Genomic DNA, 26,292 nt, shown 5'->3' with positions numbered 1-26,292 from the left:
AACACTACATTAAGCAAAAGCTCTTCTGCATAACAGTAGCTGTGGGCATACAGTGTAACATTATTAATGTGCTCTATGGCTAGATGCACAGCAATTTAGTATATTTGCAGTGGGCCAGCCCCAAGTATCCAAGCAGAGACCAGGAAGAATAACTTTGCTCACAGGAATTGCTCTAAAGCCCATTCACAGGCACAACTGGCCTCCCCACTGAAAGCAAAATGAGAAATATGAAGACACAGTGCAGGGGAGACCTTCAAAACCTTCTGCAGGGACAGAACCAATGTCCCAAGGAACTTAGAGCCATGAAGCTGATATAGGACTGCAGAAAACAAAAGCTGCGAAGATGAGCACTGTACAACATCTGAAGCCTAGCACACCATCTCTGCCTGTAAAACCAAAATCAAGATAAACAATCTCCTTTGCAAGTGTTATGAGACCTGCTAAGGACAAGTGGAAGACTGTTACTATTGGGATGCGGGGGCTGGCATCCCATAACTAAGCAAGCAGGCTCTTTGCTTCTGCCAGCTTTATTAGTACATTAACTAGTTCTTTATTTTGGAACCAGTTTCTTTTCCTATTGAATACATGTGGGAGAGTCAGAGCTGCAGGGATGAAGGTGGGTAAGGAGAGAGGCCAGGAGTAACGATGGCTTAAAAGAGGGCTTCAGGAATCAGGCACAGGGCACACTTTTTAATTTGTGTCTGATGCTTGCATTGGCAGTCCTCAAGTTTCTCCTACAAGTCCCATCACGTTTGTTTTCTTTCTTCTTCTCAACAATATGTGCATGTTGTATCTGGGGTTGTTATTTGTGCTCAGTACTCACAGTAGCTGCTTTCAACCTTTTCCTTTTGTATTCAGAAAGCCCAGCTGGGAGTTCTAAGCAGCTGAGCTCAAAAAGATGCTTTTAAAATCAAGAAGCAAAAGTGCAAACAGCTGCAGGGAGCACTACTGAAACCTTCAAAAGGTGGAAAGGAGCATAAATGCTCCAGTACAGCCTGCTGATTCACTGCTTGGTCATGCAGGATGCAAACCTGCCGGCAGTGGCTGCGCTCTGTATGGCAATCCAGATTGGCTTGTTCTGAGCAGGACTGACCGCATGTTTCTCCTGAACACCTTTGCAGGGACAAGCTGGTGGTACGAACTTGGTCCTTACAGCATTCCCCACTATTCGTCAAACTCTCTGGTCTGCAGGGAGTCTCAGCATAGGATCCTCAAGTTTTATAAACGTGAAGAGAAAAATGAAGGAAAGCAAGTGTCCAGCAGTAGGTAGGGGAGAGTGGATGGTGAGCAGATGGCCAGTAACAGCCAGTGCTCCTCCTGACAAGGAGAAACAAGCCAGCACGCAATCCTGCTAGGAAATAAACTTAGGTCAACAGGAAGCAAGTGACATGTTCATGTTCTTGGGAAAGAAAAACAGAGAAAGCAATTACTGGAGCTATTCTTACTTACAAAGGCGAAAAAACATCATAGGGTATGGTAAAGGAAATATGTAAGTGACAGCATGGGCAACAGATTCAGGTCTCCCAAGTTCCAGTACTGTGTAGCAATTTGCTTTTATCATCCTAGTAAGTTTTCAAGTTATATTAGACTGGTAGAGCAGCTCGCTTGCTGTCCTAGACCTGATGCCCCATGAGTTGCAATGTATCCCCCCACAAAAGAAAGCCCCAAGATGTGTCCGCCAGCTGCTGCTTATACAGACGTCAGCCTGCCTTGTGCATGAGCGTAGGTCCCACACAAGGAGGCCCTTAAGGACTGGCCATAGACAAAGTGGGAGAGCAGAAGGAGCCCTCTGGTCCATAACATCTCTTTGGTCCACTGAACTCTGACCTGTCCATCCCCAAGGATGTATTTCATTTCCTGAAATGCCATAGAAGTGCTTTTTCTTCAGGCTGTTTCAATCCTGTGGGCTCCCTTTATCCTTTTTTCCACTGTGGGAAGATACCTCCTGAAGTGGGATCCCTGAGGTCCTCCTCATGTTCATTTCTGGGCTGCCTCTTCACCATGTGTTTTTTGGTTCGTACAAGGCAACGATCCTCCACCCTCAAAAGATAACTCCGATTCTCATACAGTGTATAACACTGTGACATCTGATAGAGCTACAGTATATCACCACTGAGGTAGAAGAAAATGACTTACCTACATTTTCCATGAAATACATTAATTCAATGTATATTAACCAAGGCACTACAAATTAGTGACTGTATGTGAGACAATGTGAGCTCAAAGCATTGAAAAATGTGCTATAAAAAGCACAATATTTTGAACTATGAGATAGATGAAAACTAAGATGCATCACAGTTTTATGGAGTACCTTTTCTTTTTCCCCTCCTAAAATATGCATGTTGTACAGTAAAATTTTCACAAGAATGAACTGGGGAAAAAAAAACTTTCTGAAGATGTCAGAATTAGGTCATTTCAACATTGTTGGGATGTTTATTGAATTCATAGTTTTCCACTTCATCAAATGACACGATAGAAGAAATTCTTTAAGAATAGTAACAATTCAGAGGTCAGGACAAAAGGCAAAAAAAGGGACAATTTCGACAACTGGTAAAATCCTTTGAATCCAGGAGAACTGAACTATGAAGCAATTTTAAGCACAGAAGCATCCAGTTAGGACAAAAGTGGGTCAGGTGTTTAACGGAAAAGCACAGACTAAAGCAAAAAGTTTTTTTCCACTTCACAGTACAACAAACTTGGATTAAGTAACAAGCCCAAAGCTAGAGGTTTTTGAGATATAAAAATAAATTGACATTCTGTCAATATGAACTTGGTGTTAGTAAGTAGAATCCTGTAAGTGCCCCAGAAAGATGATGTCCACCACAGTGAACTCTGTGGGAATCATGGGGCCACAGGAGCTCCCCTAACCTTTCAGAAAGATCTGAGATGATGAAGCTGTAAATACAGACAGGCTTTCACATGAGCTCACCGTACCTTGCATCCAATTTCCACCTGCCTTGTCCAACGGTAGGATTTTTCAGTGATACTTATGTTCCCTTGTGAATGGAGGTACAATGCTGACATGGAGCCATGCACCATTACCGACACGTTAACAGCAGCTCCACCAACGCAACAGCTTGCAGTGACACTCAGAGCTCACTCTTTCTTGTGCTTATACAATTTCCCCTGGGGACACACATATACTAGCAGTTCCTGCCTGAGAAAAGAAGTCTCATAATTTTTTGGAGACCAGTTAGGATGGTAAAACCTACGCTGTTCCAGTTATGAGCTTCTTTAAGTTTTCCCAGCTCCTCTTGAGCTTTAAAATGTTCCTCTAGAGCCTCCCAGGGCACTGTCTCCAAGGGCGCCCACTCATGCTCAGCGGCATCATGTATCACCATGTATTTGTAAATACAAATATTTTAATCTAGTTAGGATAAGAGTATGCATCACTAGTGAGCCTGAGTGTCTGCAGCACCGAGCCTGGCTGTACTCACTATGGATTAGCTGCAGCTCAACAGCACAAATCCACCCTTTACCCCCTAGCTCAAGGACCTTCTTGATCTCTGGAGCAGAAGTAGTTCATACAACTGCAGCATGAAGTTTTGTGCTATTTGTGAGGCTTTTTTATTATTACTATTATTTTTAACTCCTTTGTTGGATGTTCAGGCAAAGAAGCTGCCTGGTGTGCACCTGAAGGGACGGTGTACCAATCGCTCATAGTCACAAGACACTAATGTAGTAGCCAAAGAGGTTGCACGTGCTTCTGACTTCTCAGACACAATGAAGCAGTGCTTCAGCGTGGCTGAGGGAATCTTTTACAGATTTTGTCATGTTGAAACTTATATAAATCTTTTCGTAGTCTACCATTTTAGTGAATATAGGAAATAGTGTAATTATTAATGTGAATGTATCAACATCTCAGAAGTCTTCTCTCAATGAAAACAGTGAAGAAATTAAGTGACGATTCATTAAATACTTCTTTTCTTTACAAGAGTTGTAATTCAAATCATGATACAAGTGAATTTGTGGTTGCACAAACATATTTAAAGCCCCATAAAACAGGGCATTTTACTAGCTCACAGCAAAACGACTCCTCGTCCCCACCTAGTGACAAAGGTGAAAAAATTGTTCAGCTTTCATTAAAAAACAAACACAGGCTCCACTGGGTATCACAGCTATTCACTCACAATGGCCACTGCAGTCCACCTGCAACTAGACCCACTTCAAGCTAAGTTGAAATAAATTATTCAAACTGTTTCATTATCTCATAGGATAAGAATATAGAGTGGTTTGATCATACCTGTATTAAGTAGGATTTTTAAAGGTTATAGAAACTATTTGAAATATTATTTTAAGGGCCAATAAGTTAATCTTCCATTGTGCCAAAGCTGCCTCTGTTTTTGAGCAAATAGCTATGCTTATAAAGCCCAACTGAACAACCGGACTTTATATGCAGCCTCCTTTCATATGTACACAGATCATTTTCCTGACAAAAGTATTGATCAAACAACACTTGAAATAAGGGCAGCGACCCATAAATCAAAGTGAAGAAAAAGCTGTGTGCACACTACATCTGGAAGCTGTGCAAATATGCTCACAAAAATCAGGGCCATGATACAGCATTTCCTGTTTCAGGAGAAAACCTGTGTGAAGAACAGCGTGAGAATTCTGCATTATTCTCACAACAATTTTGGGTGACTGTTTATTTCCCTGCTTTTGCACAATATGCTGGATGGGCTAACTTCTGCCCTGACTCCTCTATCAGAGACATGAGGAAACATGATCACCCAGAGCACCACCAGCATACAGGCTGTTCTGTACCTCCTCACGGGACTGAAACCCTCAGCATGGAATAAGGAAGTGTGAAAAATGAAGGAAAGGGCCTTGGAATTCTGTTTAAAAAGGAGCCTGGATGAATGGGACAAAAAGGACCCCACACCTTCAGGCTCCTTCTCGCAGCCCGATGCTGACAACTGCTTGGGCTAAGGTGGGCAGGCTACCGAAGTGTGCAAGGAGAAGCCTGGATGTTTAATTAAACAACACCCTTCCAACTAAAGGATCCAAAGGAAGAAATGACAGTGCTGATGCCTGGTGCTCTTGGACCTTCCCCAGAACACCTCAATCCAGCTGCACCCTGTGCCCACTGTGGGTCTCAGCCACACACTGCAGTTTATCATGGCACACGTAAGGACCATGATCACAGTACAAGACTCACTGCGCAGACAGATTTCCAAGATAAAGTACAGTGTTTCAGCGTTGCCTTTCAGGAGGAAAGAAGGAAAGAACACTCAGTACCGGTTAAAATGCCTGCTTGCTGTTTGTGCTGCCAAGATCCATTTGGGTTTGCCTCGTTACCACATTTGGCCTTCAGCTACAACTTACCCTTTGGTCTCCTCTGATACGTGAAGCAGGTTAGTCCCACTTATGCCTTTTCTCCCTCCACACTCTGAGCTGCCTGACGAGAAGACATCAGGCACATCTAGATGACGTGTAAGAAACAGATGTTATCTCTCCCAAAAAGTCAATCCCGCTCCTATCGGAATTATCAAATCCTCTCACCCTCCTTGCTGATGTCCTCTATCTAGGATGTTTGGTAAACTGAAATAGCAGCTGATATAAACACAGACTGTCTGCCAGAATAAAAATAATCTTTTTGCTTGGTGTAGAGGAAGACCAGGAATGACAGCAGTGTCCCAATGAGGGAAATCAATTCCACTCAGCCACGGTGATACAAGACAACACAAAACAATGCATTTAGAAGACAGAATTTTTATAATGTTTTTAGAAGTTCTCTTATCTTACGTAGTAGCAGGAGTCAGGGAAAGACTGTTCTTGCCCATCCTGCTCTATTTGCAGTGCCCGCTTCTCCCCATCTGAGAGAGGAGGTACATTCTTCTGCTCTAACCCGCTTTGCTGCCTTCATCTTGACAGTTTATTAGGAATTATACACTAAGACAGAATCTTATTTTGTTACTTTCTACATGTGAAGGAAGAGTGTATGCCTGAGGAGTACACTGAATATGAGAAAAGTACAGCCGTATATTTACCTGGAAAGCACGAAGCACTTTCGTTGGAAAGATTTTTCAAGTGTAGGTGATAAGCAGAGATGTAAAATATCCAGCTGGTATTACAAACCAAGAGCAATGTAAGATTAGTGGAAAAAAGTTAGGATCCTGTTTCTGCATTACACCCACCAAGTCTCCTGTGACGATCTCTCACCCAACTTCTAAAGAGTGAATTAGATGATCACTATGATGAGACTGTCAGTGGTGGCAGAGCGAAGAGAGAAGTTTATTATGTGCACAGCAGTACATAATAGCACACACTGTTAGCAGATTCTTAGGGTTTAAAGTCTACTGGTTTCCATTTAAAAGTTCCAAGTATTTTATGGTCAAGGTTAAGGTTGGGGGAAACTGAATCTGGTCATTACTTTTAACTCCATTTTACATATGACTAAATTGAGTATGGAGACATTCCATCTGTCCAAGCATCGTCTGGGAGAAGTGAGAAGAAAAACTCTGACACACTCCTGTTATGGTTAGGACGTAGAAAACCGTGGCAGGCAGTAGCAAACAAGCTTATTTTTGTTCAGGAGGTCCTTGTCCTTTGGTTAGTCTGTGCTCACAGACAGTGGCACAGTCCTGTTAGCTTACATGAGTGCATGAGTGCACAAGTGATTTGCAGGCCAAAGCTCCTCTGTAGGTATAAATGCTTCCTAAAGATTTCATCAACCACTCAGAAAGCCAAGAACGTGCAACAGGTAAAATCCTAAAGCTGGAATAGAAAACTGAGTATTTGCTACAAACAGCTCATACTGAGTCTGCAGCTGAACCGTACACCCCCAAAATATGTTCATTAATGACACCAAATAATACCACTCAAACTGCCCATTTTTAGATTAATTGCGAAAACTTGCTGCAGAGGTGCTGACCAAGAGCTGGAGGCTCTCTTGAATGCATGTCGTGTGGCATGCTGTGGGCAAAGGAGTCAGTGGGCACCAAGTGCGTACCAAGTACCAAAACGTAGAAGAGAGACAGCAAACAACCGTGCTGTACCTGCTAGGGTAACACAAAGAAAATATTACAGCTCTGGTAACGATTTCCTTTCAGCCAGCGAGCGTGCGACAGCTGGCCAGCTCTGTCGCCTTTTGCAAGTACAGTATGTATCTCACAGTTCGCAAAGACAAATACATACACAGAGTTGTCTTATTTGTTATTCTGGAAGGTGCTGTTTTGGCTCAGTCTACCCACAGCCAGTCCTGTACACTCAAGGACAGCCCTCTGAGCTCATTCCGGGGCACTGGCATGATGAATTTTTTTTTTAAAGAGGAAGAACAGTCACAGATGGGCCAGAAAGGGGATTAGCAAAGGGAGAAACCTGAGTGTGGGAACCAGAAAATACAAAATCAGGCCTTGCAATCTATTCTGTGACCATGTATTTCTAGCAGTGCTCTTGCCTTTTGTTGCATAAAAGTGCTAGCAGAGTCTGAGACGTCCTGCTCACGTTCACACACTCCATCCAGTTAGGCACACACAGAGCCATGTGTACTGCAGCAGCGTCATTAGTACCACTGCCTCAAGAGCACTGCAGCCGGCTTTTATGCAAAACCCCTTGTCCAACACCCAAGAGCTGCCAAACAGCCAGGCCGGAGCAAAGCAATGTATGGGAAGTGAGCCAGGGCCTAGTCTTAAAAAAGGCACCTTCTTAAAGAAAAAAAAGGAGGAAATGAAAAGGAGCTAAGAGATTTGAGGAACAGACGGCTAGAAGTTCAAGATTACATGCTATTGGCTCCCAAAAAGGTGGGAATTAATATACAGGTGTTCAAACCAAACTAAGACTGCAAAGTCCACATGGAGATTTGAACTTCTGTTGTCAAGAGAATCATCTCATCGGTCTGCCTTTCTCCAGAGACCCTTAGCATCCCTTCCCTTTCCCAACACATCGCAGCTGTACACTGTGCATCGCAGACACTCTGTAGTCACTCCTATGCAATGTTCGCAAGAATGCTATTTCCGTAACGCCAGTTGTCACTACAGAGGAAACACCCAGACACACTGCCTTTCACAGGGTAACTACATACACTTAACACAGTATCACACCCTGCAGGAACAGCTTCCACGATAATCAGACCCCAGCGGTTTGAGTCCTCTGCGCTCACGACGTGAGTGCTGCCGACCCACGGAGTTCTTCCCTGGCTCAGAGGTGGCTGCTGCTGCGCGTGATCACACAGTCTCAAGGCTGAGCATGAGCCCGGCCCCATGTGAAATAGTTATGTGAAATCAGCATGCAGGGATGGCTGTCAGCAAAGACGACTCCCTGCAAAAAGCTAAGATTTTATGTTTTAAACAATTATTACAAATAATTAGTGCAGTGTTGGTAGGGAGGACAGAATATGCTAGAAATGCAAGGCAAAAGACAAATTCTGGGAGAATACTGGGTGATATTTTAGACCTGTCAATTCATGCATTGTGCTGATTCCTGGTGCAAATTACTCACATTTGGTCCGGACTGGCCTCCAATGAGCTTCTTTTGTCTCTAACAAAAGCGGTTTATGAGCCTGAACTTTTATTCAGTAGCTGAGAGATAATATCAATCAGTCACACCATCAGATCACTGTACTTTCCAGTGGCAGAAGAGATGGGCATTACGCTAAATCAAAAAGAAAGTGCAAGTTTGGCTTTTAACAGCCTGGAATGAAATTTCAGTTTGATACTCCCTGCTAAGTCATGGCCAGTACAGGAGTCTTTGAAGAGAAACTGTGGCTCCTCGTCACTAAGAAACAGCAAATCTCCCATCTCAGGGAAGCTGGAAGCTGCCTCTTGGTCTGTCGGGGGAAACTTCACTCCTTCCCTTTACCCCATAACAAATTCTGGCACCTCGTAAACCACAGGCTGAAGCTGAAAGACAGTAGTTTTCCCCAGGAACATCTAGTCTTGAGCAGCTGCTACAAAAACTGTTCTCCGATGTATTTTAATACAAATGGAGCAGATGGGGAATAGCATGGGAGGATTTGGTTCTTTTTGTGAACTTCTGTATATTGTTTCAAAACCACTTTTGGATACAAACAAAAGCTCAGTTAGGAAAACTCTGAAGTCCTCCCCTTCGCTCAGTTAATGGCAGGTGGTTTGAGCTAATGCTTTTGCAAAGCAGTTTGTAAGTTTGAGTGCTCCACATGATGTTTAGACAGAGGCACTTTCGCAGTAGCACAGTGTCTTCTCAGCTGGCTCTCTTGTCCAGACGCCCACAAATGTTAGAGTAAGAGCAAAAGGCCAGCCAGAGCCGAGAACTCAAACTCCAAGACCGGCATCCTCTTTTAGTGACAGTGACCTTCAGAAGAGCATATTCATTACTGGCTGGAAGGGTACAGAGTTTCAAGAAGTTTAGCCTGTTTCTGCCGTGGTAATTCTGGTCCTCTTCCTCCATTTAAAAATGTACAGATTTTAGAGTTCATATTTGTAAAAGCTACTTTGAAAGTCTCTCTATAGATAGTATTGATGAGTTTAAATAATAATTACAGTGGTTTCAACATGTAGACAGTATGTTAGCAGTGTACTTTTGTAAGCTGTTCAGTATAAACAAGGTCCACAACTGTTTCAGGAAGTGGGAACTGCAGCTGTGAGTTATCTACGCCAAAGGCACCTTCCAGCTATTTCAGCCGTTGTTTGCTAGCACTCCGTATGTTGTGCTTGAGATTTAGTACACACCTTTCTATTGCTGTATGTATCCGATACCTGTATTCTCTTTGAATAATGAAGTGTGGCCCCAGAAATTTGTTTTCTTGCTAGGGTAACCCACACTTGAGGATTTTATACTATACTGGCAGCTTAGATTCCTACGCAGCATCATACTCTGTAAGTCCTACAGGGTCAAGCAGGGCTATTAACATTAACAGCAGTTAAAACTTTTTCTCACTAGAATATTAAGTATAATTTCTTTGTATAACAACCAGCACACAAGCGTTAAGAACTAACCTATTGTAACAAACAGTCAATAGTCTCTGCTGGAAATTAATGAGTGACAACCCCATTCAAGCCATCTTACCATTAAAACAAATCAAGCAGCAGATTTCACAAGGACAAGAGCTTCATTAAAGTATGTGTATGCTGTATATTCTTACACAAGGGTGGACTTTGCAGAAGCAACTGCAATGAAGCCATAATTGTGTACGTGTTCAAACTACAGAGTCTGAATATGTCAACTTCACCTGAAGTTCTAACATCTTAATGTAAAATTTACTTTATCCCTTTTTCAGTATAATTCACAAAGTAACCCCAATCTCCTGCTCAGTATTTTAATTTAAACTTCATCAGAAAACAACTAGACATCATTATGATTTACTCTGAATTATTCAAATATCCCAAACTTTCTCTCTCCTTAGGGGTTAGTGGTACCAAATGTGCAATTCCCCCCTCATGACATGAGTATAGCTCACAAGTATTAGAGGAGACTGGGCGCCGGGAAGATGCGGCTCCCCAAACCCAAGAAGTGCTCTCTCCTAAAGCTTCCTTCTTCAATGCTTTTTAAATTTTTTTTTTAATTTTTTTTAAACCAAGTTGCTAAATAGCATCTGCCCTTTGAATGTGTTCAGGCAGACAACAAAAGGATTCAAAAAAACCTGGTGCTCAGATGGACCAATTCATAATGGGCTTTGCTAGAGCTGGAGACCAGACTGGAGACAGGAAATTAACTGTCCATCGGATACCATATAACACTTTTCTATGGTAGGAGCACAGACTTCTGAAGGCTCACAAAAGCCAGAATAAATGCATTTTTCTGTTGGCACTCTGTCTTGCTTGCACAGTTTGATCATTTCAATAGACCTTGCAAAGCTAGAGCTGGTACTTAAAGCAATTGCTAAACAATCTGTATTAGATTCAAAATGCTGTGCAACAATTATCACCAGGCACCTCTTAATTAATCCAAACATGTAATAGGTTAGGAAAAATACCCAAAGCAGCAGGAAGTAGGAGAAACAGGTACATGCATGAGAACTAAAATAAAGCAAACAACCAATGAACCAAAAGTTTTATAACTTTTTTCCTCCAGTAAAGTACTTGCTACTAGTCTCCAAGGTTCTTTGAAGCTTGTACTAAATGTTGCAAGTAATTAATATGAGGCCAGCAACCTCGCCTTTTCCAGGTTGTCATGAGCTCTGAAGCAGAAAGGAATAATTGTTCAGTATCTCTGGGCAGCTGAAGGTTATTTTAATACCTGTGTACTTCTAGCTTACCATGAAAAACGACCCTCAAGTTTCTATAAAAAGCAGCTGTTCAATGTATATCATATTCAGGAACATTTAGGAACACTGTAAATCTACTCTTCCTATTAAACAGTGAGGCTATCTGCACAGACATGTTTTGATTTATAGAGCTCACTGTCTAAAATTCATCCCTTCTGTCTCTAGTTAATATTTCTGTGTTTCTACATGAATTACATTGTTTATAAAAACAAAGAGGTAACAAGAATTAAAATATCTTTAGCAGTCAGCTCCCTCAAACTATCTTCCACAAAGCATATTTACATTTCAATCGTAGTGTTTTCCTAAAACATACATGAGACTAGAGAGCAAGACCAGGCAGATTTGTTAAAGATAAATATTCTGAAAGAGGGCTAAACTGATTAGGACAGAAACATTCATCCAAATAAGCTCAGTAAGGTTTTTGGATTTTCTGTTAATAATAGCCAATAGCTAAAAATAAGCCATGACGTTTCCAGCAATTAGAACAAATTGAGAAGTTGCAATGATAAACTTACTAAAATGCAAACCCTTTTTTCATTCAGAGCTTCGGGATGCAAGCTGCAGTTTACTAAAGCATACAAATCTGTATTGAAGTTCTTGAAACAATCTTAAACATAGACAAAGAATGGTTTAAGATTATGTCACGTTTATTTTCAATGAGAGCTACAATCCTATATTGACATATAAAATGCTTTTCATTTGTATAAAGAAAGCATTTCAAGTTATTTCGGCTACTATTCAGCTCCTCTGATACTCAAACCCTGCACATGCACGTACAGATTAAAGTATAATGCTCTGCAGCAAATGGCTTTCAGAATAAAATATTTTCTATTTCTTAACATCCTACCTTCATAATTGCCTTCTAGGAGACCCAGATGCTCAAGTGCCTTCACAAATCCAACAATTATCACCAGTACAACAATCATTTCAAGTCCCTCCAAGTTCATCTTGAAAAATTATTCATGTAAAAGCATCTTTTCTTAGGGAGCGTCCTGACTTCAGAGTTAGACTTTAATTAAAAACCCTCCTAGTCCAAGACATGCCACACAACCGGATAAATACAATGCTAAAGAAGCCCAGCATATTCCCACCATAAAACATTTCCATTGACAGCAAGATGAAGACAGGAATGTAAGGAAGTCAAATCTTACCATGTCTGCATCACTTGCCTGCATGGATACAGATGTTTCAGTCTCTAAGGCAACAGAATATACAGTAACCAGTTTGTTTAGCATTTCCTCTCTGTCACAGCCAAAATTCACCAAATATGTCTGATATCTAGTAAAATCTGATGCTCCTTTTTCACACTGAATTACAGTTTTAGAGAGATCCCATAGTTTAACAACACAGAGGAAAAAGTCCAACCACATTCTTTGATTGATACTAAAATGAACTTCAGAAAACTCAAAGCAAAATAATTTCATTTAGAAAATGACCTATTGCTGTATTTCCTTGTCGAGTGAAATACAATTACAGAAGGTTAGCAACACGTTCGAGTATCTTGTTTTCCCACACCGCACACACATTTTACATCAAATACAGGAATCTAGTAAAATGTTAAATATGGTAAGAAGAGACTTGTTAGAGGGAAATCAGTTTTAAAGTTTGAGGGATATGTGAGAAACAAAAGCCTTTCCCCTCTTGCTGCACAGCCCTGGACCTGTGTGTGCACTCTGCACTCTGTGCAGGTGGTGGCACAACTGCCCTTGGTGTAGGTCAGCTGCTGTTCCCATGGCTGCTTCCAGACGAGGAAAGGCAAGAAATGGCATCAAGGACACAGTATGCCCATGGCCAGAATTGCGTGCAACTTACTGCTCTGCCTCAGGATACACTTTTCCGAGCACTCAGAAAAACTGAAATTGTTTCCAAGTCCTTGGAGCTGACAGGAACAGCTTCTCTGAAGGACCTTAGTCTCACCTGAGCACCTTAATAGCAGACATCAGCAAGCACTTGTCTGTCCTTCCTACCTACCTTCACTCAGCTTTCCATATTTGCAGCCAGTTTCAGACATGCACAGAATTGCAAAAAAAAAAATCCCAAACAACCAAAAACCCTTTCGAAAGTCTGGCCACTTGTTCTGGTAACTTTGATTATTTGGCCTGCAATGGCTGCCACTTTGTGCACAAGGTCACCTACACACTCGTTCTTTTAACTCATTTTAGGACAATCTGACCTTACAAGTAAGATATATATATAAAAAAAAGTCTAAACTTATCTTAATATTGTAATTATTATAATATTATATTAATAATACTCATCTGAAAGACTGAAATCTGACTCACTGGTTTAAGTTACTGTTTTTTTAACCATTTGTGTACTTCTATCTTTAACTGATGTTTTATGTTAATGTCTCCCAGGATATTCTTGCCAAGCTGCGTTAAGTACCTAAATGATGTTACGAGGACCTGAATACCAAGGCCTTCTGTACGCATGCTAGCTTACCCTCCTGGAACTACAAAATGGACCTCGTATTGCTGTATATAGCAGAATCAGTCCCACAGACTCTTGAAAGCTGGTAAATGGTTTTCTTACTGACTTCAACAATGCTTTGCTGTGTTGCAGGGTATTGCTAAAGGCCTGAACGAAGCTGTTTCCCATATGATTATTCCAATGTATTAATATTTTTTTCATTATCAATATAATTAACATCATCAGCATCTACAGCTTTTCTCAGGTATCCCCATGCAAAAACAAATCTTATACTTTTCTGTTCACTATCGAACTGCTTTTGAGGATCTCAGAACTCCTTACCAGATTTCTCGTAGAGCCTGAACACTCCTGACAGGAGGTTAAGAATTTACTGAAGTATCAAATCCAATTACCGTGGAAATGGAACCATCTTTGGGACAGTCCAGACATAAGGTTTTGTAATTTACAATAAATAATGTTTTAGTACAGAAAGCAAAAGAAAGAAACACCACCTGATGGAAATGGACTGGTATAGAGGGTAAAAAGAAGACAGTAACTTAAGCTTAATTTTGGTCAAGTTTAAAACCTCTGCTCCTACTAAAACTGACATGAGCTGGGTGATGCCAATAAGCATTCAAAATTAATTTTATTTCTGTTTGGAAAGGGGATTTCTCACAGTCTAGTGCACTTCTACCACTCTGTTCTGGTTTGCTGCTGCTCTCAGCTGAGCCACCAACACAATCAATTAACAAAGATATAATTTCTTTTTCTTGTCAAAAAGTCCATTTTGTAGAAAATAAAAATTTTCCACAGAAAAGGATCTTTTTGATAAAAGCTGTATTTCCAGAGCGGCCCAGCTCCTTGACATGTTGAGGCATCCTCCCTCCCTGCTTGCATTCAAGAGGCAAAGTCCAAGTTCTGCTTTAGCCCGTGCAGAGCAGAGAGCTGCCGTTGCTCAGTGCCAGAGCTCCAACCGGGGAGGGCCTCTCCCAGGCCCAAAAAGTAGAGAAGGGACTTCCACAGACCCTACCTTCCTCTTGTGATGCTTTTGTTATTCAATTATTGGTTGCTCTGCACCCTACTTCATGGAAGCTATTTGAAAGGTTTCCTCTTTTTTCAGACAAAAAAGCAATCTTTAAACCTCAGAGTACTTCCCAGCTGTTTTCTGGCCAGCCCAAGCCACCAGTAATAGCGTCTTTGGGGGGAGAGAGAAAGAGAGAGAGAGAGAGAAAAGGAACCTACTCAAATATACTCCAATCAAAACTTATTTAGCTTGGGTGAGCCGACAGAACAAAGCTGCAGGCTGTGCGTTTCATACTAGTTACTTTCTCATAGCAATATATCAAATTTGTAACAAACTCTCAATTTAATATTCAATTGTTCTTTTTTGAGCCTCAGCAATTCACTGTGAAGGAAAACACTCCTGTCAACTGAGAAACACAGGAGAGTGTTCTGGGAGGAAAATATCCAGTTACCCCTGATTGCAGTATCTGGTTATCTAGTCACCTATCTACATGCAGTGAAACGGTGGGCATTGCTACCTTAATTCCTCCTCTCTGTTCAAGGAGGAAGGCTGAGTGCCTGGCCAGCAGTGTGCTGCAATGCCAGGGGGCAAATTATCCAGGGGACTTCCAGGCCATCACAGCGCACAGGAAGGACACAGAACAACGGGAAACCAAACCCTGTTTATCACTACAATACGCACTCAGAATCCAGCATTCCTGGGAGTTCATTATGTATGGAAGCTAGCCCTAAGTAACTGCTTAATTAGCAGCTGCTTTGCAGTTAGTTTTCACAGCATGAGATAAAAATTAAGGTGCATGAAAGATAGAACAAAATGGAGAGAGAAAGAGGAGAAAGACATAGATTAAAAAAAAAAGCAAAACTACAGACAGCTTTTCTCTAGGCAGACTCTCTGGAAAATGCTCACATACAGTGCTCTGATGGATAAAGTTTGAATTGGTGCAGAACTGGGCATCCAGATGGGTCTGGCAGGTAACGTGTTGGGTGCAAGGCTGGGGACCACATGGATAAATGGCTCATGCCAGTGTCCTCACCACGCTTGTGAGAAACATCACCCTTCCATTCCCAGCAAACAAGGAGAGATGTCTAAGCTAACTCACACGTGCATAGAATCATAGAATCATTTAGGTTGGAAAAGACCTTTAAGATCATCAAGTCCAACCGTTAACCTAGCACTGCCAAATCCACCACTAAACCATGTCCCTGAGCACCATGTCTACACATCTTTTAAATACCTCCAGGGATGGTGACTCAACCACTTCCCCGGGCAGCCTGTTCCAACGCTTGACAACCATTTTGGTGAAGACATTTTTCCCAATAGCCAATCTAAACCTCCCCTGGCACGACTTGAGGCTGTTTCCTCTTATCCTATCGCTTGTTACTTGGGAGAAGAGACCGACCCCCACCTCTCTACAATCTCCTTTCAGGGAGTTGTAGAGAGCGATGAGGTCTCCCCTCAGCCTCCTCTTCTCCAGGCTGAACAACCCCAGTTCCCTCAGCCGCTTCTCAGAAGACTTGTTCTCCAGACCCTTCACCAGCTTCATTGCCCTTCTCTGGACACGCTCCAGCACCTCAACATCCTTCTTGTAGTGAGAGGCCCAAAACTGAACACAGTATTCGAGGTGCGGCCTCACCAGGGCCGAGTACAGGGGCACGATCACTTCCCTGCTCCTGCTGGCCACACTAGTTCTGATACAGGCCAGGATGCCATTGGCCTTCTTGGCCGCCTGGGCACACTGCCGGCTCATGTTCAGCCGGCTGTCGACCAGCACCCCCAGGTCCTTTTCCGCCAGGCAGCTTTCCAGCCACTCTTCCCCAAGCCTGTAGCGCTGCATGGGGTTGTTGTGGCCGAAGTGCAGGACCCGGCACTTGGCCTTGTTGAACCTCATACAGTTGGCCTCGGCCCATTGATCCAGCCTGTCCAGGTCCCTCTGCAGAGCCTTCCTACCCTCAAGCAGATCAACGCTCCCGCCCAACTTGGTGTCATCTGCAAACTTACTGAGGGTGCACTCAATTCCCTCATCCAGATCATTGATAAAGATATTAAACAGAACTAGCCCCAGTACTGAGTCCTAGGGAACACCACTTGTGACCAGCTGCGTCAAACAGCAGCAATCAGGAAAGCAATCAAGAGAGCACCAAGACAGTATCTATTTGTTAGTTAAATTTTCCTGTACAGTTACCCTTAAGGGCACGTCTAAGATTTGACCCCGCTGTGTCAGTTCACAGTCCAGATGCACTGTTCCTCTCATTTCCATCTGTCGTTCCTCCCTTACACAAACCTCTTCTTTTCTTATCTTTTTCTTTAAACCTTGGAAACTGGGCCAAGTCCAAAGAGGAGAAGATGACCCATTCGACATCACAGCAGCACTCTGATTAGGGTAGCAACTGACAACAACGCCCCTGAGATTGCCCTGCTCTGATCAAGCCCAACCGTCCTGATGGCCTCAGAATTACATCTACCAACAACTGAAAACAAGGCAGATCACTGCAGAAGCCCACACAGCACTCATGAAGATCCACACAGGGATGGCAGCAGCACAAGCAGAACTGCAGACCTTCCCTCTGCTCCCTGGCCTCTTCTCCCTGGCCCTTCACTTCACGCAAGGAATAAAGAAGGGGACAGTACCAGCTGCAACGTGAGACTGTTTTGCAAAGTCAGTGTATTACACAATTACACAGCTAATTCAGGACAGGGATTCCCAAGCTAGTCCATATGCTTCTGCTCCTCAGTTCTTATGTCGCTCCGCTCCTCCAGACAGTAACCAGTCTCTCAGCTGAGTCTTGTTGCAGCAGACGCTGGCTGATCCATCATTTTATTAATAGTATGATTACGGTATAAATATTTCATTCCATGGTGTGTGTAGGAGGCTTCATTAAGCCTCGGTATCTTTGCATGCACATCTTTTTTAAATACAGCTCTCTTAAACTTATGGCAAATGTGTCAGTTCCAGCTCTTTCAATATTTCCTTTAATGCTCTCAGTGTTTTCTCAAATGCTAATAATGTTAAATTCCAGGCCAATTTATTCAGTGAATAAAATCCACATCCAATAATATAATTTCTTTTATAATACGGTCATACAAAAAGACGCAGTAAGAATTTAATGCAAATGGCAATTAAGTCTTCGATAAAGAGAGTTGTCATTTTCCTACTTTATGCGCTGTATAATGGAACAGTACAGTAAGTATTGGTTAGGTGGCCAGGGCAGTATTTTCACATTTCAGTGTTTCACAGATAAACTTTGCCACACTTGTTTTTTTAAAGCGTGCTAGTCGTAGCCTTAATATAGATAGTGTCATCTTATTTTTTTCAGAGTACTAACCATGTTCTTAATATAGACACTATTAACAGTGTTCAATGTTTTATTTCACGAACAAACAGCAGTACGAACGCTGAATTACACTTTTAACACAAGAACTGCCATATTTCTGTTTGCTACTCCATACTAGAAAAGGCAGTGCAAAACCCTTGTAAAGTGTGTTTCAGTTTTCCCAGCCCCCAGGGTCTGCCAGCAGCTCACGCTGTAGTTCTTTATTTTTACAGTTCTGATTTCAGGAGCAACGTGGGGCTTTCTCAGTTTAAATAAATGGTAAAATATTAAATTAAGACATCTCAGGTAGAGATTTAATTTTCAGGAGAATGCTGAGGAGAAAATCCAGTGTGAGTCACTTAAAATATAACACTTTGATTATGGTTCAGTGATACCAGTGATCTCCAAAGTGATTATGAGTCACACATTTAATTCCAAAGTAACAGTTAACATCCGTACTAAACTTATAGTTACGGCATGGCCCATTTTTTAAAGAGGCTGTTTAAAGCTGACTTAGAAACAAAAATCCATGGTTCCATATGCACGCTTGATAGACGCCTGCACCTGCAGCAAGAGAGTGCAAAATCAACTGTGAGCAGAACAGCAGCAAACCAGCACCAAGAGCTGCTGTGGAAGAAAAAGCTGAGAGGCAACAGCAGGAACATCACCTCATGCTCGGTAATGCACTTCATGAACCATTTCCAAGGGTGCGGGTATATCATGGACCCAGGTTACAGGTGGAGAATGGGATGCACAGTGTGACGAAGCGACTTGGCTAAGGTCACTGAGCCTGTCCTGGCAGAGCCAGTGGCAGAAAATGAGGCTCCCAAATCTTTCTTCAGTATCCTCCCAACCATACAAAGCCCTCATACTCTGCTCTCATGGATTTAGCAAGGAGAACAGATAACAGAAGGCATGGAAAGCAGCTGAACCTCTCACATTAAAACAAATTAATGTGCAAAGGTGACATGAATGCCTCCTTGTGTAAAAACCTGTCGTCTCAGATGAAGCATGAAATTGGGATTAAAACAGACAGCCACCACAGGCTTGCATAGCTGTCAGGGATATGTGCTGTTTGCGAAAGCACTGCTTACAGATTCTCATTTCCTCCCTGAAGCTTTAGTCAAATTGGCTGCATCATACGCATAGGGCTTTAGAGAAGCCTCAGCTCCCTCAACTGAATGACAATGGAGAGCGTTCCAGATACCCAACATAGCAAATACCGCAACTGTCTTCTCTCTGCTAGAAAAAGGAGATAGAGGGTGCTAATGGTATGAGAAAAATACCCGTATCGTGCATAGCAGAGCAGGGGACAAATAAAGCAAGTTTTCAGAATTTTGGTGAAATTTTAGTTTGAAGAATTTTTCCTCTAAGCAATCATCACAGCAGAGAACAAGGCTTAATGGCAGGATCTGCCAGCAGGAAAAACCTGGAACATCCAGCATCTGAGCAGGCAGTCACCTGCTTGTGACAAGCAAAACCGTGTCGAGTATTCACTGCACAAAATTCTGTCCCGACCACAGACAAGGCTCAAAGGTGTTACTGTTGTTGTTACATAAATGTGTGCAAAAATCTGTGAGAAGGACCCCTTCACTGAAAGAACTGGACTAGGAAAACATGCAACTCCTTTGGTTTTCTTGGATACACCAATTTTTTCTGCTTTTTAAAAAGTCTAAAAGTGGCTATCATAATTATCTTTAATTTACAACAGGAATTTCCTAGGGAAGAGAGTCAGTGAAGCAGGAGTCTGCTCAAACACGAAGAGGCACCGCTGCATTGAACCAACCCTGCCTCAACAAGCAGTGTATGATACCCAAGAAAGGAAACATTTTGCTATTTTTACATTTTAGTCCCAATTTACGATTATCACAGAGGAAGCCATTTCAAGAGGCTTTGTTAAAGAAAAAAAACCCTATCTTAGCACAACATGCAGACTCGCCAAAAAAATCAAGATTTTTTTTAATCTTAGTTATGTGAAGCTCTTACTGGCCTGGTGTTATTTTAGAAATGAACAGCCCAGCAGTTAAATCCTGTACTTGGCTTGCAGCTGGATTGTGCAGCAGGCTGTGTGACCACTGAAGCAATACCCCTGCTGATAGCTGTGGGGATGTTGCCACATTCTCATCCCAAGTACAACTCATAGCCAGGCCATGATGCCTGACCTGCAGCGTCTGCCATTCATTTGTAAAACTGCGTGGTAGCATTAGTAGGCCAGTTGCCTTCACTTTCTGAATTCTAATTATAATGAGAAACTCCCCCCTCCAAACAAAGTCATGTTCAAAATGAAAAATGAGAACTATATTTGAAGATGAAGTATCTTGCAAACTCTCCCATTTTAAGTATCAATTTCCAGCAACAAATGTCCTATAATCTAAAGGACCTGCTATCTATTGCATAAAGACACAAATTCATTCTGGTCACCGGCCATGTCTACCTATTTTTTTCAGCTATGGCTGTAGCACTCAGTATCAGCTCAGCGAAGCTGCTCTTCTGCCATTCTCATGGCTGCAGCCACTGGGGAGGTGGCAGCAACCAGCACCCTGCAGGCTCAGGCCACAATACAACAACTTCTCCTGCCTCCCAGACCTTATGTGAGAGGTAACTACAGCTTAGCAATGCATATGGTGGTAGGGTAGGAAGGAGCTCCTTCCCACCGCCACCGTCCCTGCTGGGCACATCCGTGGGGCAGGAGGGGCAGGATGTTCACTCAGCTCTCCACTTACTTTCCAAGGTCTCCTCCGTTCCTGCAAGGGGGGTCTACACCAGCTACAGGCTTGATTTCAAACTTAACTCATCCAAAGCGTTAAGAATCAAGGTCACGTCTACGATTTCACCATTAGGAGCAGCAGAACTAGGGCCTGAAGCAAAGGTCCTGACTTGGGCTAAAAAATAAGTATAAATGCAATATTGTGGCACAGGCACACTTTCAAAGACACAGATATCCCAATGCATTAATATAGTTTTGCATGGAAGTCTCTGCTTCCTTTAGATTCGTATCTAATTCTCTTTACATCATTTAGAAAGCTTTGGCACTTGAGAAACCCATTGAAAACCCTCCTTTACACCTCCCTTTATTGACTCATTTAGGATCTACAGTTGCTGATGTCAAAGGATGGAATCAAGTTACCCGCCAACATTATTAATGAGCTGTGAAAGCACTCTGCTATCACCCAGTCAGCTATTTAACTTAATATTTAAACTATATATTCAAACTATATTTTCAACCCTAGTATTCAATAGATAGCTTGAAAACAGATGTAACCTCAGCATTCTCATTAGAGAAAACACTGCAAGAAACTAGCCCATGAAATAAAACATGTCACAGCAATGTATAATGGCATAACACTCCCTTTCTGGTAGATAAAAGTGAACAGGTTTACAGGTGGAAATAGTTCTTTCTTAACCCATGACTGGTAGATATTGTTATTTAAATTGCACAAGTTCACACTTCAAACAACCAGAGTGACTCTTAATGCAAAAGAAACAACGTAGAAGATTCAAAATTGCCTACAAGTAGATCTAGTTGTATGATTCCTCAAAGCTGATAATTAGTTGTTCAAAGCACTCTGCATTTGATTAAAGTTTGTCCAATTTATGGCAGAAGTCCAAAGACTGCTGGAAACTGTGGGATTGTTATCATAGGAGGTCCTGTCCTGGCCCAGGGGTTCTGGGAAACCTGGTCTGCCCAGTGAGACTGGTATTCTGGACATACTGGTGCTGGGGAAAATAATGAGAGGATAAACCACTGAGTATCTGGGAATCTCTTGGTTCAGCACATCTCACAAAATATCTTGCTTTTGGTGTAATTTTAAACTGGTACCAAAATCAGGACTACAAAAATACTCTGAGAACCACCACTTTTGTTTTGCTTCCAGATCTACCGCAAGTCCCTGGTGATTTAATTTTATGAGAGAATCCAAAATACCACTTCCTTTTTGAAGGAACCAAATCTTATACTTAATCACCGCTCTCTAAAATAGCAAGTTTAGCCAATATAATGTCAGATGACATATATTAAGAGCTTAGGAAAGGTTATCTATTAATGGAAGAAAACACTGTATTTATTTTGAAGCAGCATTCTGAAAGATATAGCTCACATTTGAAGGCAGCCTGTTATGTTAGCAGGTATGTTCCTTTATCATAGCCCCAAACAGAACATTTAAGAAATGAAGATGCAACGTGCTGCTTGACAAGTAGACTGCGCGGAAAGTCACCTAGCTTGTCTTATGTATGGAAGCGCTCATTTCTCTTACAGCATTTTCTATTAGACTTGCTTAGTAAGAAAACCATTTCAAAGTTACTCAGTGGTGAATTTTTACTTTCTCCCTTTCTCTTTTCAGAAATTAGAGCTGTAAATTGAGCTATGCAGAAGATATTAAAGTGTGCCCTCTGCAGCTTAGCAGGTCACAAAAATTCACATCTCGGGCTCACACGCCACACAATAATTGCACCGCCATGGCCCTGGGCAGTTTCCAACTGCTCAAGGCAAGACTCAAGCTGAGCGGCTGATCCTGTACCTCTGCAGGAATGACAAGGTTGCATCCACAAGGCTGCTAGGGATGACTTATAGAGATAGATTAAAAAAATAAATATTTATAACTTGACTCAGGAAAAGGTGTTAACTGTCCATTTGTATTTAAAGGGCATAAATATCAAGGAGGGAGAGGAATTGTTGTGGAGGTTTACAGAGCATAACTGAAAATAATGGGATGAAGCAGTGCCAAAGGAAAGTGCAGGTCTGGCCCTGATTTTCATATACAGGCAAGACTCCCACTTAGACTCACAGAATTTCACTGCTAGAGTACTCCGTTTCTGAGTTAATGAAGATTTCCTGGAATATTCACTGAAAGCTGCACTCACTGACAAAGGGCATCAACAATGCATTTCACTGAGATCATTTGCTCTCTTGAGAGCATTTTCAAAGGGCTGATTCATCTCTTCTTGTCTTGTCCCAGGCTGTGCCTCATGTACTTTGACATATGGAAGTGTGCAACGGAGACACTCTCTCTCCTGCAGATGCCTGAACAGAAACCCAGGGAAATGAAAGCCCTCGTGCCATGCAGTACACATCAACACACATCCCTGCAGTGTGGGGGAAATCTGACTGTGTTGTTTGATCTTTTTCAATACAGATTAGTGGATAACACGGGGGCCCGATAGCAGTGACGCCTGGTCTCTATGAGCATCAGATAAAAAGTGTGCAAACATGGTCAGCAATCATATTTTACGTGTATTTTACAGAGGAACTGTAGTTGGGTGGACACCTGCAAGAAGACAGCAGAAAAGCAAAGGGATGTTGACTCCCAGGACCACTGAGGTACTTGGTTTTCAGGCTCACTGCATCCCACAAGGGGGAACTGTGTAATGTTATCCAATTTCCTAGAATTCGTCCTTAACAAAGACGCGGTCACTCTAAAAAACAAACAGCAGCAACATTTAAATGTTTATATGTTTATTCAAAATAAACAACAGAATCAGAAAGGTTTATAAGGACAAAGGTGACAGGAAAGGAAAAAGAACCAAATTTAATTTTCTCATCTCCAAAACCAAATTCAACAGGCTTTAGAGATCTGGCAAACTTCCAACTGTTGTGTAACCCAACAACAATCAACTCAACACAGGAGAAGGAGTCGCTGGGATCCTCCAGCTTCGCTTTTATGCCACACAGTTTTTCTTGGTGATACATTTACCTTCGAACTCCCCCACCCCCTCATGGATTGATTAATTCTTAACTAATTCAAAAGAAATTTCCACATTCTCCTCACAAAGCATTAGTTGGCTTCAACTCTTTAGAGGTGCTAATAACTTTCTGGTAGGCCAGATGCCATTCCCTGGTCTTCACTAAATTATTAACGGACTGTAAACTCAGAGTCAAAATACACTTTTGAATTTGGTGAGGCAGAGTTTAGTACTTCCATACACTGTGCTTGTATTTATGAGACATATCAACAAATAAACTTTCCTGAAGCATGTAGATAAATGCATGAGGCTCATTGACACTTGTCAACTCAGACCAAATACAACAAAACCCAATCACTTTGGGGCAACCATCTCTGAGAGATAGAGAGACAGACAACCAGAAGATCTAGAAAAAATATACAGAATTAGGAAATCATGTTTTGTCATCGTGGTTGCATCATAGTGGCAATTTATTCACCTGCTAAACTGTTTATGGCTCTAACAAACAAGGAGAGAGAGAAAAATTATTAAGATCTGCACACGGCGGTAACAGAGGGAGATTCTTATAGCAAGAAACAAGTTCCTGATGAGATACTTGAACGCGCAAAAGACAATACGTTCCAGCCATGGAACGGAACAGATGCATCCTCTCTTAAGGCCCTTCCACTTAAGAAGAGAAAAAATCTAAATGGATTGAATTGTGGGGTTAAAGTCAGCTGGGAGCAAGTTGAAAGAAGGAAAAAGAAGCTGATGGTTTTTTTACATGCATGAGCCTATCTGGAACTGAAGAATTTACCTGTCATCTCAGACTTCAGACAGGCTGCCTTACAGCCACACTTGCCAGCCACAAGACACAACACTTTGCCTGGTGTAGAGTATTTGTCTTTTCACTGTCAAACATTTCCCCAATAGCAAAATATTGCATTTATTGAGAGCAAAGTGTTGGTGATCCAGACACTCATAACAGCTTGAGTGGCATGAGTGAAGTGTAGCTATGCTCAGTGTTTTCCATTTTTACAGGAAATAACATTATGACTGAACTAGAAAGCAGATGGGCAGTAATCTGATAGTTTTCAAACATCACAGATACGTATCTCTTGACTGTACGGATGTTGCCATTGCTCTGGCATACAGGAGAGATCGGCACAGAAAACATTTTCTTACATATGCTATTTTCCACCTTTTTTAGTAGCGATAATTTCAGACAACAAAGATGAAGAGATGCTGAAAGAGATCTGAAATACAGGAACCCACTTGAAGACAAAGCTGAGCAGCAGGGTTAGCGAATCTAACAAAATCAGACTACCTGATTTTGTATTACTGCGGGGAGTTTACGTTCTCCATCAGAAAGGAAGGCACTGTCACAAGATGTGTAGCATTCCTATTACGTCTTAGCATCATGAGAGAAAGTTGCACCAGGAACACAAGGTGCCAGTTTCATTCTCCTCAGAAGGCTAGAAGTGATGCTGTGAACTAAATATATGTTATCCCAATATAGGAAGCCTTTTTGTCCTCAGAAACTTTGGTGTAAACCTAGTCCCCTTGTGAATGGGACTAAAGTTCTGTAAAATCTAAACTATGCTCGAGAAGGCCACAGATATTTGCAATTTTACACTGCCACAAACTCCAGAAAAAGCGCTTCAGAACAAAACAGATTTGTCTCTGGGTTTGGCAAGAACTGAGCTGTACCTATGTTCATGATGTGGCACTTGATATACATCTGTGCACTACTAAGACATTATTTTAAAAGCCTGTCTACTCCTCAATATATCAATGGCTACTGAGTATTCAACTTCCACCTCAGGGAAGAAAACGTTGCAAGAACAGATGGTGAAATGGGGTTCCAATATAAAGCTTCAATTTTTACGTAAATTACTTAACAGAAATCTTAAGACATGCTCTGTCTTTCAGACACTTTCTATTGCCAGAACCATGGTGTGGGCTTCAGAAATAGGCAGGTTATCCAGACACCCTGATGATGTACCACTTTCCATCATCAGTGCAAGCATCAGCAGCACAGAGAAACAAGAAACTCAGGGAGAATTCTTTCATCAGGATTTTTTTCTGACACAAGGGAGACGTTGTTATGGGAAAAGGAACACTGAGAAATAATGTAAAACAGTGCAAGACAGAAACAAATCTCCAGAAAACAGTCAAAAAAAGCCCCGCTTTTTTCCTCCACAGTCTGTTTCACAATAAATTTAAGCCATTTAATTCCAAAGCACTAAGCATCTCTACTTCAGGTGGTAAGTCACTTGGTTCCAGATAGCAGTTTTGTTTCAGGGGAGATAAGCTTCTTTCTCAGCTACTGAATGGCAGCAGAAAGCCAAGAGCAGCCTGAGGGTTCCTCTGGGTTTTTACTAGAGTTGGTAACTTTATATTTCAACTTAAGGTTACAGGCTAAAACATTTCCACTGCTGCATTACTGCTCACGCGATGCCCATGAGAGTGGTATCAATATGATTTTTCACCTAGAAAGGCCTCAGGGAGTTGACTGGCATTTCAAGGACCAGAATGGCTGAGCCTGCTTAGAGGAGATTTAAAGCACTCTGTTCTTCAGCATCTTGCATCATATCGGTGCTTTCAAGACCACGCCTGCCAAGTATATAAATCTACTGTAGGAAAAGCATGAAATTCTGACTCTGTGGCTAAAGCTGAGCAAACAGTTCTATCAATTAAACACAGAA

The 26,292-nt window shown here is 41.9% G+C and overlaps 1 protein-coding gene across 9 annotated transcripts in view; it reads right to left on the bottom strand.

The window, feature by feature from the left end:
- Positions 1-26,292, bottom strand: part of KCNIP1 (potassium voltage-gated channel interacting protein 1) — a 456,219-nt gene that overhangs the window by 122,063 nt on the left and 307,864 nt on the right. Inside the window, exon 1 of one of the 9 annotated variants that reach the window (XM_076350001.1) lies at positions 12,334-12,360. The exons of the other annotated variants lie outside the window; for them this stretch is intronic. The gene's annotated coding sequence lies outside the window, so the exon portion shown is untranslated. Of the gene's footprint in view, positions 1-12,333; positions 12,361-26,292 lie in introns of those variants that run through there. 9 annotated transcript variants of the gene reach the window in all.

This window comes from Aptenodytes patagonicus, chromosome 12 (genome assembly GCF_965638725.1).
Source record: "Aptenodytes patagonicus chromosome 12, bAptPat1.pri.cur, whole genome shotgun sequence".
Lineage (NCBI taxonomy): Eukaryota > Metazoa > Chordata > Aves > Sphenisciformes > Spheniscidae > Aptenodytes > Aptenodytes patagonicus.
This window is presented reverse-complemented; position numbering and strand designations above follow the sequence as displayed.